Source organism: Oenanthe melanoleuca, chromosome 3 (genome assembly GCF_029582105.1).
Source record: "Oenanthe melanoleuca isolate GR-GAL-2019-014 chromosome 3, OMel1.0, whole genome shotgun sequence".
Classification (NCBI taxonomy): Eukaryota; Metazoa; Chordata; class Aves; order Passeriformes; family Muscicapidae; genus Oenanthe; species Oenanthe melanoleuca.
In genome coordinates, this window is record NC_079336.1 from 84938934 (window position 1) to 84954701 (window position 15768).

Consider the following 15768-nt stretch of genomic DNA (forward strand, 5'->3'; position numbering starts at 1 on the left):
ATTTAGAATTCATAGCACAAAAGTTGTGAGTAAACTGTTCACTCCAGGAGCATTGCAAAGCAAGTAATAAACATCTCTTTTTAGGGGGTCTGTCTCCATCTGCCAAAATGTAAGGCTGTTATTCAAGGGTTGTCTCATTTGCAGTGATATTTTATGGTATCTGTGAACAAAGCACAGTGAATATCTCCAATAATGCAACTCTTTGACTTTCACAAATGAACAATCACAAAAACTGAAAGGGACGATTCACCTGAAATCTTCAGCTCTATGGAAGGTGACAGCAGCTCATTAAAAAGTTTCTCTCTGATTTTCCATCCCACAGTAGATACGAGCACACAGTCAGGGACAACTGTGAATTGGGTTCTTATGACTGAAACAAGTATGTCCCAAAAGTTCAGCACCTGGGGAGTTAGTAGGACTAAGGAAGAAATCCTTATTGTTAAAACAATTACAGAAATGCACCCTGACTGGTGAGCACAACCTATTGTTGCAAGAATAATGGCAAGAGATTTGGCAAGGAGTTCTCTCAAACCACTGGTAAGTACCAGCTCTCAAAGAGGCAACTGGAGTACCATAGATAGTGGTATATATAATGAATGTACAATGGAATAGTAGTAGGGGATACTAATATTAGTATTAGGGATACTAGAGTTCTGATCTGGGGAGCAGTCCCTTGTACTTTAATAAAGAATAGATGCTGTTAAGTTGTAGGAATTAATAAAATGTGATAATTAAGAAATTGTTTCACTGTTAATAGCTGTAGAGATGGACAGTTTGGATTTTTTTCTTAAAATGCATGTTACCAAAACTTACTTTTCAGAACACAAAAACATTTCCTGGAATTGTAGAGTCACAGAAAAGTTTGAATTGAAAGGGTCCTTTAAGATCACCTACATGCCAGGAGCAGGAACACCTTCCATTAGACCAGGTTGCTCAGAACCCCATCCAGCCTGGCCTTGTAACATGGAATGTTGTCACCTTTCAGCTCTGAAAGCTCATTGGAAAGGGCAATTGTTAAAGCTGTGTGGAACTCAAGGAGATCAAGCAGATAGTGCTATCCAGATGGAAAAGTAAATGCTAACTGCCTTGGAAAAGTTTTTTGAAATTACAGGAAATGCACTTTCTGTAACTCCAGAACTAGTGGTAGAAAAGGAAAAAGAGGAAGGGGGAAAATCAGATGGTTAGGATTACAGTAACATAGGAAAATATGTTATAATTGTGCCAGCATTACAGAAGCAAAGGACAGCATCTTGTGAGTTAGAAACTGCCTTGGCTGTAGGGAGAAAAATAAAAAAAAATTGTAAATAGTGTTGTATGCAACTTCCCCTTCCTCTCATACTGCAGCCAACATAAAAAATAATTTAACATTCAACATCCCACAACTTCTTAGTGTAGTTAGCTTTTATTATGCAAATGGTCCATCATTTTATGAAATGGACAATTCTCAGGGACTAAGATGTTCCAACAGAACCCAATCTTATTGAATTAATTTGTTCTCAGTTCTCTTAATGAGCCTGATTAAGGCCAGGTGGAAATTCTTGTACTTCAAAATGACTTACAGAGACTCAGCTGTCCTGGGGAGGTTTGGGTGAGAGGAAGGTCAGGTTGTTCTGAAACCTGCTCTGTAATTGTGTCTGTGAACTCCAGGAGCTGCTATGCCATGACTCAACAAGGTATGTGATTTCTTAGAAATTCTTTTCTAGGGAGTTTGTCAGTTTTGAGGAACGAAAGTATTGATTTTCTGAAGAATTTGTACTAATTGGGATGAGCAGGGCAATTTAGGAGAATGCTGGTTCCCTTGTTGATGGGGCTCTCTTATCCCACCATCAGTGTTCTGTAATGTCAGCTGTACATCTGGCTTCTTGAATTTGTATTTGAATTCTGGTGTGGAAGAATTCACAGTGACCAGAGCTGTGCTGTAGTGGTGGATTTGAGTTTACAAGAAAGTTTTCTCCTTCAGCCTGAAGCCCTCTTGTAAAGGACTCTGCATTCACTCAGGATGAGAGGTATGCAGCTGGCATTTGGAGAGGGCCAAGAAAAGTAACAGAAATCCTAATTTAGTTGGTAAATATCATGATACCTGATAAATATAATTGCTTCAGTGAAATGAGAGTAAACTTGCTTTGAAAGAGTGAGCTCTTTTCAAGGGTGAGTTGTGTTGAAACTCCCTGCTGGCGCTTCCCTGGGAGCACTGACAGGGACTCAGACCTGACCCTGAGAGAGCCCAAACCTTTCAGGTTTAGCTTTTGGTGACTCTGTTGTCTTCAAACACACACACACCTTTCCTCAAAACTTGTTGACTTTTAAATAAATTTAATTTCTAGTGTGTCAGGTACCTGGATGGGTGTGGCCTAAATGAGCTCTGGTGGTTTGGGATCTGGAAGATTCTGGAAATCCTGGAATAATTTGCTCCTTGTGAGTTTTGTCGTGTTGTTTTGTTGTGGGCTTGTTTGTTTGTTTTGTTTAACGAAATTGAAACAAATAGGAAAAGCTGAGTCAAGTGAAAACTTCCAAGGCAAAGGTCCTGTATGACTCAGCTCTGCTTGCCTGTGGCTGTGGCTGCAGCCTGTGCTGTCCATCCTGGTTGGGTACATGCACATACTGTCTGTATGGGATGGGTCACACGAGATCCTGCTCTGTTGGTAGAGCTCCTATTTCTCTCTGTGTCACTGGGCTCTTTGGAGCATCTCCCTTTCTGAGTAAGAGGTGGAGGGAAAGGGTTATGCCTAATTGAAAGTAATAAATTCCCTTGAGGGGGCAAACTCTTTTGCTGAATTTATCTTCCTTGCCCACCCAGCTTTTAGTAGCATTCCTGTGTTTAGAGCTTGCCAGCTGTGGGAAAGCACCAGCCCCACACAGCTGTTATCCCATTTCTGGCTGTGCTGATGGCCACTCAGGAGGCTGTAACTCCTTCTGGTGGGCCTGGGAAGAAATGCCCCATTCTGCAGGGCCTGGGTCGAGCTGGTGGCACCAAGCAATGTGGAGAGGTGTGCATCACCCCCTCTCTCATCTGCACTGCATCCTGCAATGGGTTGTACAGCCTCTGGCTGCTGCTCATGGCTTGCTGCCAGTCCAGCATGGTTGTCCTTCAGTCAAAGGAAAGCCCCACACCCTAAAGGTGTCCTGTTTCCTGTCTGGTTTCCTTTATTCCCATGCACCCATTTGCTCTGTTCATGTCTATTATTGTTGTCTTGCCAACCTGATCTGGGCAAGTTATGGGAATAGTTTAATTGTAGCTTCAACTGGATGTTCAGCATCTTCACTGGTCGTTTCCAATCTCATGTCATTGAATACACCAAACTGTGACCTTCATATTTCCAAAAAAGTGATCTCAAAGAGTGTTGTAAATCCCTCTGCTATCCAGCAAAATTGCCTTGACAATTTCTACATGGCTTATGACCATAAGACAGACATGTGGTTAGATGTCTTGTATCTCTGTTGTGTATTTTCTGCTTCAGTTAAAAATTATCTTCTGATGTCTGAAGGACCAAGGCAGAAGGTTTTTTTCCCCCAGTTTATTGGACCACAGATATGCATAAGTGCAGTGACACTTGTTTGCTGTCTGTCTTTGCATGAGCTGACTGAACTTTCCCAGGCCAGACTTACATCTGGTTACTAAAAAACTGAGTGCTGTTACTACAGTTCATGGGGTTATTGGTCTGGCCTCCCATTTAAAATTTATCAGCTTCCTCAGCATGTTATTCTTAGCACTAACCTTACTTTTTGTCTTTTTCCACATTGCCTAGTGGAAAACAGGCAGCCTGGTGTTAGGTGCAGGAACAGCAGATTTTGGTGGTGGATGAGCTGTGCCCTGTACCAAGCTGTGCAAAGCTGTTTATTGATCTTGTGATTGTAGAAATGAAAGAGGTGCTTGTGTGTTAGCTGGGCTGGTGTGTGGTTTGTGGGGCTGTACAGATTTACATGTGCATATGTGTCTTATTTATTTATAGTTTCTATATTTAAATACAGCTGCATAGTTATTTAGTGAGTATTAATAATGTATATGCTTTAATAATATCAGCATGGGAATCCTGCTATCCTTTTGGCTTCAATATGGACAAACACCTTGGCTGGGCATGATGTGCAAGGTACTCTTAGAGGTAGATTTTCTTGTGTGAGGATGGAACTCCTGGCTGCTCCTGGTGCTGTTTGATAGTACTCACACAAATCAGTTAATTGTGGCTGTTTTGTGACCTTCAGCTCTGCTTCCTGAAAAGTTTGATGTAAAGTCATGGGGGTTTTTTTGTTTTGTTTTTTTTTTCATGGAGTATTTCACTTTGCTGCCTGATGAACTCTCATCACCGTGTGTGCATGGCTGATGAGTCGTATGCAGGGTGTATGACAGGTTTGTGGATGTGACAGCTGTGGCTGTGCCCTCCTCAGAGTCACCATTGAGATAAAAACAAGTGCTGGACACTTATCACTATTCTGCTGGCAGAACTTCCAGCAGATGTGAGGCACTGCTGAAGGTGAACTCATATAGTTTGAGCAGAAATAGGAAAGAGGTTCTGCAGTTCCAAAACAAACTTTCCATGACTGAAAAGAGTGTGCTTGCCTTGTATTTCCTGTGTTTTCATACAGAAGAGAAGGCATATTAATCATTTGGAAATCACCAGGCACCTGACTCTGCTCTGTAGCATTATATCCATTTGTCCAAATGTTGTTTAGAATGGCAGCTTTGCCATTCTTGAGGTAATTTATTTCTAGTCTAGTTCAATTTATGCTGTATGCTGTGCCCCAAAATGATGGATTTCCTGATCCACTAAGTACTTAACCTGGGGTGCTGGGTGCTGCATTATGCAGCCCTTGAGGAATCAATTTTCTGTTTTGCTGTTCTGACTCAGGTTGGCACAGCCTGAATGGTTCAGTCCTGACTTTTTTCTTTCTTCCATCAGTGTGGGAAGCTGAAATCTACTCTGTACTTATGAAGTACTTTTTGAGAAGAAGGCTGCTTCATGTATCACCTTACCTTGGGACAGAGTTTTAGCAGCAGGATTTGGGGTGTTTTGTTTATTTTCCTATTAGACACCAGGTAGACTGTATCACTATCTTTTCACTGATCTCCATTGAAAGAAATTGAGTGACTGGCTGTGGGCTTAGATTTAGGTGTGTTTGTGTTTGGAGAAGCTGTGGTGGTTGGCATGGTTAATATTCAATCACCCCTTTGTCATTATCGAGATGAGGTGACATTGTAGTGCCTCTTTTGTGGCAGTTTCTAGATGGATGTGATGTTAAACTATTCACCTACTGGTCTGAAGTGCTGTACTGAAAACAAGGGTAATTCAAGAAGACCCTGCACTGTTTTCTCATTCCCTCCCCTTCCATTTCCCCAAATTGACTCATCCCTGGCTCCTGAATCCTTAGTGTCTCCTGTATACATAACACTTGGTGGTTGTAATTGCTGAGTGGTTTGTCAATGATTATTTACTTGGTTATGGAGGGACTTAGACATGTTATCATTGATGCCAGTTCTAATAAGAGGTTATTCAGCTGGCATATGTTTTGGGAAAGTAGTCCTTAATTAGGATATTTAGGTGTCAGAAACTAACTGGAGACCATCACCCTTGCCTCTTCCTTGCAGCTCTTGGGAGCTTGCTGTTCCATAGAGAGCCCAATTTTCTGACTCCATCACATCTGGAGCCTCTGTGCCAGTGTCTCATTTTGAACTGGATGACTTGTGGCATGTATAGGGCTTTGTTCTGCTGACCTGTTGGAAAAAATCTTCCTTTTTTTCCTTAAGACCTGCTTGGAAAGGGGCTTGAAGACCTCCAGCACTCCCTTCCAACCTCACCTTTCTGTGAAACTTACTGCTTCCAGGGACAATTGGCATATTTAGGGCTTGGACTCTTGTACATGTAAATTGGAGTTTGGCATACAAGGTGCATCTCTCAGGAGAATTGCCCCAGGAGTTTCCTTTGGTTTGAAGCCATGAGGGACATGGCCCAAGCTGCTGCTGCTGACTCTGTTGGAAGTGGGCATCACTTTAAAAATCAGTGGATGTGGCTTGATGTGACAGTGGGTAAACAATACTTCCTGTTTTCATTTACTGCCTCAGTATTTCTAATGCCAGTTCTGGTCAAAATCTGTACTTTCTTAGAATTTATCCTCTGTGTCTATTTAAGAGCACTGTGATATTCAATACCATGTACTCTGACTCTAGGCTCCTAAATATTTATTTTTTTGGTCACCTTGCACAGACCTGTCCTTCCTTGTGTTTATTTCCCCTCAGTATAGGTGGCCCAATGCATACCTGCTTTGCAGAGCATTTTGAAAGCTACAGACCAAAGGAACACCTCTGCCATGGAAAATCTCCCTTCTGTATTCTGTGTATCCACTTGCACAGCCCTTAAATGTGTAGACCCATGTGAACATTGTGAGCTGCATCTCCACATTGGAGTAGCCACTGCTGCTGCTGGGGCCTGTGCCTCAGCTCTGAAGAGTGAGAGGAGAAGGCATGTAGGGTAGTTTTTGGAAAAAAAGCCTTGTCATGAGTAGTGATCACTGTGCCCAATGATAAGGATGTAGAAAAATCCCTCCAGGCAGGTTTTTTCCTTTATGAAACTCAGCCTACATAGGCACTCACTAATGCAGAAAGACAGCCCAGTCTACAAAGCCTTGGCAAAGTCTTTAAAACTTCTGGGGTCTCTGGGGCAGGGGATCAAGCTGTTTTGAGCATTTGGGATGCAAAACCATTTTGGTGGTGTCTGAAATGAACGTGAGTTGTTGAGTTCTCTGCTTTTATTACCACTGTGTTCAGTGACTGTGGATCTCGGCTTCCCAATGACCTTGTGTCCCAGAGACTAAGCCTTTGTAATGTTGACCATCTATTAATCTTAATATTTATCCTCAAAATACATAAAGAGGAATTATGACCTTGGCATAAGAAATGAAAATAAATAGGTAAGGGAAGCTATTATTTATTTTTTCAACATTTGCATTCTGTGTATGACTTCACAAAGTGTTTTTCTAACATGAATTCATCTTTTCTACACTCTGGTACCCCACTGGTTTGTTCTTAAAATACACTTTTCTGCACAGCCAGCTCAGTGCTCTACAGACCACCCAGAACAATTGTATTCAAACTGTGAGCTGCATTCAGTGATTTGGCCTTTTTAAACTTTCAAATAATATTTTGTCTTCCTTGACTTTTTGTTAATTGGAGCTTATATTTTATATGGGGGGTTTTGGTGGATTAAGAAAGGGAGTGGCTGTTCTCCTCCTATTTGCTAAACCTTAAGGGGCTGTTTAGCCTAATCTCATTTCAGCTTGGTGTTTGTCTGGCAGAGCTTACTTAGAGGGTCAAGGGGGCATAGATTGCACCTACACAAATAATAGAAGTATTTGCTCATGCTAAGAGATTGACCAGCACGTACCCATCAGTGTCTGCCTGTCCACGTTCTGTCTTGCTGGGCAGTTTCCATCTGTGGGCTGTTTCTGCAGCAAAACTCTTCCTTGGAGTTTTCCAAGAGTCTCTCCAGCTATGGTTTCAAAGGAGTGTAAATTCAGTTTTAAATACTGGAGTAGATTACTGGAAGCAGAGCTGAGGTGCAGTAGGCAGGGAAATAGCAGCTGGACCGAGCCAAGCCTGCAGTGGGAACCCACCACTCAAAGGAGCAAATTGCACTGACAAAGCATCCTCAATTTACTTGGGGCTCAAGGCCTGGAAAGGGTTTTCTGCTGCAACAACTCTGTCTGTTGTAAAGATGATTGTTAAAAGCAGTTTTCACAAGTTATTGTGGAAATTCATGTTCTTGTTTAGGTGCTTATGCAGAATTCTTATTCTGTAGGATTTGTTTAGGTGTTTATGCCAAATATCTGGCACACCAATGAGGAGCTGCTGAGAGTGGACATGGGAAAATCAATTTAATAGCTGCTTATTGAGCCATCTTGGGTCTCATCAGAGCAAGCTGGGAGATTTCAGCACGTGATGATGTTGAAGCTATATCCAGTGAAGGAGCCTTGGAGGTGTTGAGTAAGAGGGAACAAATTGGAAGCAGGTCTTGGTGGCAAAGAGGGAAGGAAAATCCCATTTTTGGCTGCTAGATAGAACTGGGGAAGGTGCTGGGCTTTGCTTCCACTGTATTTTAGTGGATGTGGTGTTGATGAGTGCACAGGTAACTAAAAATGAGAGTGCTGGGGAGTGTGCTGGGTGGTTTGAGGTTGTTGCATGCTGGCAGTGCTGGAGCTTGAGATGTCTTCTTATCCCCATGAGTCCTTGGGAGCCTTGTGCTACAAAAAGGTTTAAGTGAAAGGCATCCCTGGGTCAGGGGAGATGAGTTGAGCTGCTGGCTACAGTGCCCTGTCACACAATCCATGGAGCGCAGCATTCCCCATGGGCTGCTTTGGGGGCCCTCTGAGCTTCCCACTGCCATTCCATCCCTGTTCCCTGTGCTGCCATAGACCTGGCTCAGATACTGGGCCCCCACTCAGGCCCAACACTGCTGGAGCTGAGATGTGCCCCGGGTGTTTCCACTGTCAGTGCCCGTGCAGTGTGGCTCCTGTGCTGCTCCCTGAGCTTGGTGCCTGGAATGGCAACAAGAATCCAAAACCAGTCAAGGAAGCAGCTTTCTCAGCAGAGCTCAGATGTCAGAAAAGCAGCTTTCAGCTTGGCTGCTGTGTGCACTGAATGTCTCTCACTGTGGGGAAGAAGAGAAGAAACTATTATTTTGAAATATCTTGTCGAGTGATGATTGATAAGAACTGTTCATCGCAGGGAAACTTACTCAGGAGTCAACAGGTGCCTCTTCTGCATTCTGCAGTCATGGAGAAAAATTAGCAAGAGCACAACAGGTTATTCCAATTTGACATGCAGTGCCTGGGAACAACAACTGACAAGTCCCAATTTGTGTCCAGCTGCTTAAAAACTACCACCCAGCTTGGTATTATCCCTCTGCCCTCGGGAGGCTTGTCTTGTGAAAAGAGTTATTGATGGCTGATTTCAGCATTCCTCAGGGCTGTGCTCATGCTGAAGTATCTGCCCCAAGTCCTGATTTCAAAGTAAATGAACTCTGGGTTGTAAATAAGAAATAGCATTCTTTAATATATTCCTTTTGTCTATATTTTCAGTGCTTTTATATATATATAGAGAGAGAGAGATCTTACTCCTTTTGAAGCTTTCCATGTAGAAAGACTAGACATTTAAGCAGGGATGGTGCTACAGTGTTTTCAATCCATATATTTAAGGGAGTGTAATACATGTTTCTGTGCCCTGAATAGTTACTCATTTAAATCTGATTAATAATATCTGTTTTGTACAGCTTTCTTTGCACCCCAAGAGCATTGCAGAAGGAATTCCCCTCATTCTGAGAGTCCTTTTTGTGCACTTTGAGTGAAGGAAAGGCTTTTGAGTTGTTGCAGGGCTGACAGTGGAGGCTCGGTGTGGGCTGCATGGGTGTGAGCAGGGTCCAGGCTGCACAAGGGCTGCCCTGAGACAGGTCCAGGCTGGCAGAAGGATTGCCCTAATGTGCTGCAGGCTCCTTGGACCCTACAGGGTGGCCAGGGTCAAGGCTGGATGGACCATCCTGGCAGGTGGCTTTCTATTTTCCGTGAGCTCACTGCCTGAGACCTTGGCATGTGCTGCACTGCCCAACCCCAGACACTCTGTGGGGATGTGGTGCAGCTGAGTGCAGACATTTAATGTCACCTTTCTGCTGTGCAGTAAGGACAGTCAGACCTGGAGGAGCTGGTTTATAGTGCTGCCCCAGAAAGGCTGGGTCTGCTGCAGCTCTCAGGGCTTATCTGTCAACCCTGTGCAAATGTCCCCAAACACACCAGGGCAGGTCAAATGACACTAAATGCATACATTTTGGTGTTTTGTGTAGGTAATGTGTTAATAAGTGTAACAGTCTGGTAAAATACAGAAGCTAAAATCCCCTGATGATGACAATATAAGTATGTGCTTTAAAAAAATTGGGGTATCAGCAGTCTTCTCTGTTTCTTTGCTAATTTGCAGTTATTAACTGTGTATTAGCTTCCCTCCTGCTCTTCCTGTCTTTCCTTTTCTAATATCCCGGATGAATCAGTCTAGAGGAAAGGACTGGTGTGCACATTCTTCTCCTGGAAAGAGACTTCCTCTGAGCCATTCCTTTATTTTCTCTCCTGCCAGGTTGTCAGCCCTCCCAGCTCCAGGAGCAGGGCTGTAGCCTTTCTCTTCCCTCTCTGTGCAGGTTGTTTACACAAGTATCAGTGGATCATGACTCGAAGTGCTAATCTCTGTAACCCAGAAAAGAAAACACGGTATTGCCAGAGACATGCCCGGAGTCGCATCGTTATTAATCACCTGTAGCTGTTGCTGCCTGAAAAGCAGTTCTTGAGGAGTTATTAATGGCTGCTTTTTGTTAGACAGGGTATAAACACAAATGAGAGATAATCCTGTTTTGATGAGTTGAAATCTAAATAAACAGGGGTACACAGAGCAGAGAAGAAAGCAAAACTCTGAAATGCCTTAGTGTATAAAAACCCTTAATCTCTCTGTTTTTCAGCCCCACTTTTGTAAAATGGAGTAATGGTGTTATCTTCTAAGTTGATTTAGATTGCAGCCCCTCCAGATCCACTATGGATTAGCTTCTAATTGTTGTTTTTTGTTCTGTTGTGCTTCTACTGTGCTGAGCATGAGATTCTGGTTCTGGTTAGGAGCTGAGGGTACTGCTTCACAAAAAGTGTGTATTGGGGGCAGTGAGTATTTTCATCTCAAGGAAAATTATCATAAAATCAGAATGGCTTATGATCCATGTGATGCTAAATGCTACCTCTCATTTCTTCGTTCACTCTACATATGCAAATGTGTCCTGCTGCCTTGAAGTGTCCTTATGCCAAAAAAAAAAAGTAAGAGGGAAGCTACAACTGGCATTTGTAGATATAATAAATAAAAGTCAAGGCCTTTGTAGTGAAATACAAATTTCTGAGCTTGATTCTAAAGCTCTAGGAGGACTAAAAAGAAAAATAAAGCTTTTAAGAGTTATTTACTCTTTGGTTGTTTTGGGTTGTTCTTGTTTGGGTTTTTTTAATGTGTATTAATATCACTGATTTATAAAACTGACACTTTTGTCTGGTACATTCTAAAGGCCTTTTTATATAAACAAATGACCTTACTATTTTTTCTTTTTTGGCAAAGGCCAAAAACATCTATTTGCGTGAATCCATTGGAATTTTTTCACAAATTAAAGCTAATCCTGTTTGTTTCCCCACCACAGCTGATTCTGAGTTGAGATGTATATAGTGTAATTTTAAATGTTCTGCTGACTTGTAGGCACAAATGGAATCTGTGTATGTGTATATATATATTTATATAAAAATCTTTGGTAGCTTCTTTTTCCAGTGTTTAAAAACCAAGAAACTCAAAAATAATGAAATCATGCTGTAGCCTTGGCAGGATGGTGCTCAAAGAAGCCATACACTTTTGCTAAGTGTGAATTCAATGTGTCACCAATCACTGGGGAAAAAAGGCACTGATCCTGGATGGATGAGTGCTGCAGGGAGGACTGCAGGTGCAGAGGATGAGATGTGGAAGCAGCTCTTGCCCTAGAGCACCCCGGGCTCCCTGAAGCATTTTGGAAGGGATCTCTGCAGGATGGGGCTACTGGGAGCAAGGAGGAGGCTGCTCTCTTCCTTCCCTTCATCCCAGCAGCCACTCCTTTGCTCTGGACCTTGTTTGGTGCCTCCTCAACATGCAGGATCTAGCAGAGGGGGATGAGTAGCTGAACAATGCTATATTCCCTCATGCAAATCTCCCTGGACTCAATGGGAATTTTGCAAGTGCCAGATTGGATCCCACTAATGGAAAAGACTGACTTGGGGGAAAGACTAGATCAATGCACTATTGTTCCTTATGCTATATTTAAAAGCATGCATTTCATGGAAATTTGAAAATTCAACTTCTAGGCCACATGTATCCGTAGCTCCTGTGAATAATTGGAGCTATTCATCTCCTGGGCTGGCGTAAAGCAGCCGTTGTTCCAACGGGGCCGTGGCTTTCCTATCTCATCTTCAGCCAGGGTGATGAGAGAATAATTGTGGTGGCAGCAGACAAAGGTACTTATTTTTGCAGAGATGACTGGCCAGGCTGGGAGTAAACTGAGCTTTGCTTATTCCTTCCCCACCTGGGTTCCTGCTCTGATTTGAGTTCTAATTTATTTTGTTGGTTTAAATTTGTAATAAAGATGTGGATTAATTTCACGTGCCTGGTGATCATTAAAGGACAGCTGCTCTTTGCCACTTCCCTTTAGCAGATAAATGTGTCTTTGTTATTTTTGTATTTGTTTTGTATTTATCAGTTTTTCTAATTAAAAAAAAAAAAAAAAACAAAAAACAACAAACCAACAGCAGATGAATGGATGCTATTTCTGAAAAGAAAAAGCCCACTGCCCCCGATACAGACAGTCAGTGTCATTTTGCTGATGGGATGCTTTGCTTTTAAGAAAATCTGGCATTTGAGTTTCCCTTGGCTTTTGAGAGGAGCCAAATGCATAATTCACTTGGCCTCTGTGCACTACTTTTGAATTCTGCTGTGGCTCCATTTGCAAGAGAATAGCAGGAAGGATGTACAGTGCCTACTTCTTTCTTGCGCCTGTGACACAGAGAGAAGGGGTGTTAGTTTGATTAACTATAGGCCACTGAAGAGACAGATGAAAAGTGGCAAAATGTAAATGAACTTTGTCCCAGCCACCTTCATTGTTTGCCATTGCTTGTGTATGCTTGCCTGTGACGCTGAAAGCTCAGTCTCTTGAAAACTGGTGGTGTGTGAGCCTCCCTCAGTGGACTCCGAGGGCATGCCTAAGATTTTGGAGATGTGTCTTGAGAAATCCCCCACAGGCCTGAGCACAGGGTGAATGTGGTTGTTGTTTTTGAGGTGATACCAGTGGCACCACTTGAAGTGTTAAATGCTGTGACACCTGCAGCGAGTGCCTGTGCACACAATTTTGCTGGAGCAGGTTTTGAAACCTGAGCTGTTGAATGTGATCTTACTGTGGCTTAGTGTTAAAAGCCTTGTTTTTCTTGCCTGAGACTCATTCCCCTGCAGCTCTAGAGCTCTAGCTAGTATAAACAGCTATCCCTGAATGCTATCTGTTGTATAACTTAAGGCCTGAGGGTTTTTCCCCCATTCCCAGGCTTACAGAGGACTGTCAAGGTACGTGGCAGAACCACCAGGATGAGGCAAACCCCATTCCTCTGTGCTCAGGCATGTTAGTGGGTTGAGGCTCTTGGAGGGAGCATCACTATTATCTAAACTCTTGGGAAACTGCTTGTAAAGAGGGAGAAATAGGTGAGATATCTACAGGCTGAAGAGCCTCAGATTGCCAAGGGTGAAGGTAGAAAAATAGTTTCTTTTATGTCCTGCCAAGGGTGCCAGGAGTGAAGTGGCTCAGAGATCACTGACTAGGGAGCTGCAAGAAGTGTGCTAAAAAAAGATGGGGCAGGTGAGAAATGTATAGAGTATCTGCTCTACTTCTGGATCTCTTGCCTTACTTTGCAGTACAAATAAAAAAATAAAACCAAAGAGAAAGCACTCCCAAAAACCTGCATAAGTCTTGTTTGGTTATTTGTTTTCTCCTACCTATATTCATCCTGTAACATTACCAGGCTTAGGATACTTCTGTTTTTCTTTTCAATATGTTTTCCAAGTTCTTTGCAAGTATTAAATCTGATGAGTTCCCTATTGATCCAACAGCAAAGAAAATCAACTTCACTTCTCTCTGCATAGATTTGACTGTATATATATAGACTTGCAGAGTAGTGATGACAAGCAATGCAGTATCACAGTAATTAAAGCACCTAAGGTAACTGTCTCTGGGAAATGTAGGACATTGCAGAATTCATGAGTGGCAAGGATATATTGGTAGAGATAACAAAATCCCCAGAACTCATTGGTACCTGCTGAGGCAGTAGCCTTAGCAAGGTCTGTATTTCTGAAAGCAGCCTTTAACTAGAAAGGTTAAAAAAACTGCATGTATTTCAACACCTGATATAGGTAAAGGACCAAGTTCTCTCCAGATATCTTGGTGTTCTCTTCTGTGTGCAGGAGCTGTGTGAGAGACAAGAAGTGCAGAACATTGCCTTGGCACAAAGGTGAATTTGGCCTCAGCTAATTCACAACCTACCTGCTTTGGTTGGTCTGCTCACACTGGCCCCATTTGCAGTGTGAGGACTATTTGGTCTGAGTGTGCCCAGGCACAGACACCAGACTAGGGGAGAACCTGGGATTTGCACTGGTGGGAGCACCCAGCCATCAGCTGCTGGGGCTGCAGCTGGTGTGATTTGGGTCCTGGCACTGCCCTCCTGTTGGACTGAGACACAAGTGGGGCACTGCACTGTTCCAAGCTCCCAGGAAGCCCTGCTGGGGAGGTGCTGGCAGGGCCAGGGTCCCCAGCACCTCTGCAGCCCTGCAGGGCTCAGTGTGCCCCCCCCTCCACCTCAGTGCTTCTGTTCTGTGACAAACACATCCACAGACACCTGGCACACCTGGAAGGCAGCTGGGGAAACTGGTCCAGATTAAACCAGTTTAGCAAATACAGCCCAAACACTCTGCTTTTGCTGAGATTATCTTCCCAGTTCTGGTCTGCTGTGTGGCCTGACTGTTTGTGCTGGTCCCATTGTGGGGTGAGCAGGTGGGCAGGGTCAGGCTGTGCCCTCAGGATCAGAATGGCCTTACACTGCCCTCCAGATACTCCTGAAACCCGACTTTGGATTCGCTAAAGTGCGGTTTCCTGGTTTCTAGTTGAGTGTTTGCCTTTTTGGTATTCAGGGAAGAGCACTAGTGGCCCTAGGCTAGCCAGCAGTGCTCATCACAGCATTAAGCCTACAGATTAATTAAACACCAATAGAGGGTAACATTGCCCAAAATCAATTAAAATGTTACAGGCTAAACCACGTGGAATTGTATTAGAATAAATTGTTCCTTTTTTTAATGTGGGTCATTTATTTTTGGTGCGCACTGTGGTGTGGAGCATTGCCTCTGAGAGAGTCATTTCACTGCCTAGAGGACCTTGACAAACACATATATTTATGCCTATGCATCTATGTGCAAAGCCCTGGTATACTAACAGTGGATTGCTTCCAGTTATCACCCAGCACTTGCCCCTCTTCTTTCGCACTTTCTTTTTTGGCAGGAGGAAGCCAAACCCAAAAGACAGCAGCAACAACAAAAAACTTGGGCAGTGAACCTAGAATGTGTTAGATCAATGCAGACACCATGAAAAATAACCAGGACATGCCTTTGTGGCTTTTGATGTAGCTATGGCTGTGGCTGAAACCAACAGATGCAAAAGCTAACTGCCAGATATCCAGCCTGTGTGCCAATGCTGACAAACCTGCCAGATGCCTGGCAGCTGCTCTTGCCCCAGCTCCAGTGGCTCTCTTGTATGTAGATTGCCTTTTGAGCAACAACAAAATGTTTATCTGAGGTATCTCGTGAAAGCATCTTCCCATAAATACAGGAATTATTATTTTTCAGTCAGTAATCTAGTGAGTTCATGTGAGAAGGGGGAGGGATGCTGAAGCTTTGATAATCTTTATCCAGTATATGTCAAGCATTTTTGGGTGTAGTTCAGTTGCAGAAATTGGATGGTCTGCAGTTCAGACTGTAAATGGTCATTCTGTCCCCTACAGCAAGAGTTGTTATATGTAAGCCAACTGGGCAGGTTGGAGAGAAAAAGCTATTTGGGCTTTTATAAACAAAGCTTTTGCTGTTCCAGGCTATGATGCTGAAAGGAAATCAATGTTTTTTCCACTAAATGTGGTTTTATCTGGCCAGAATAAACAGTTGTGACAGGA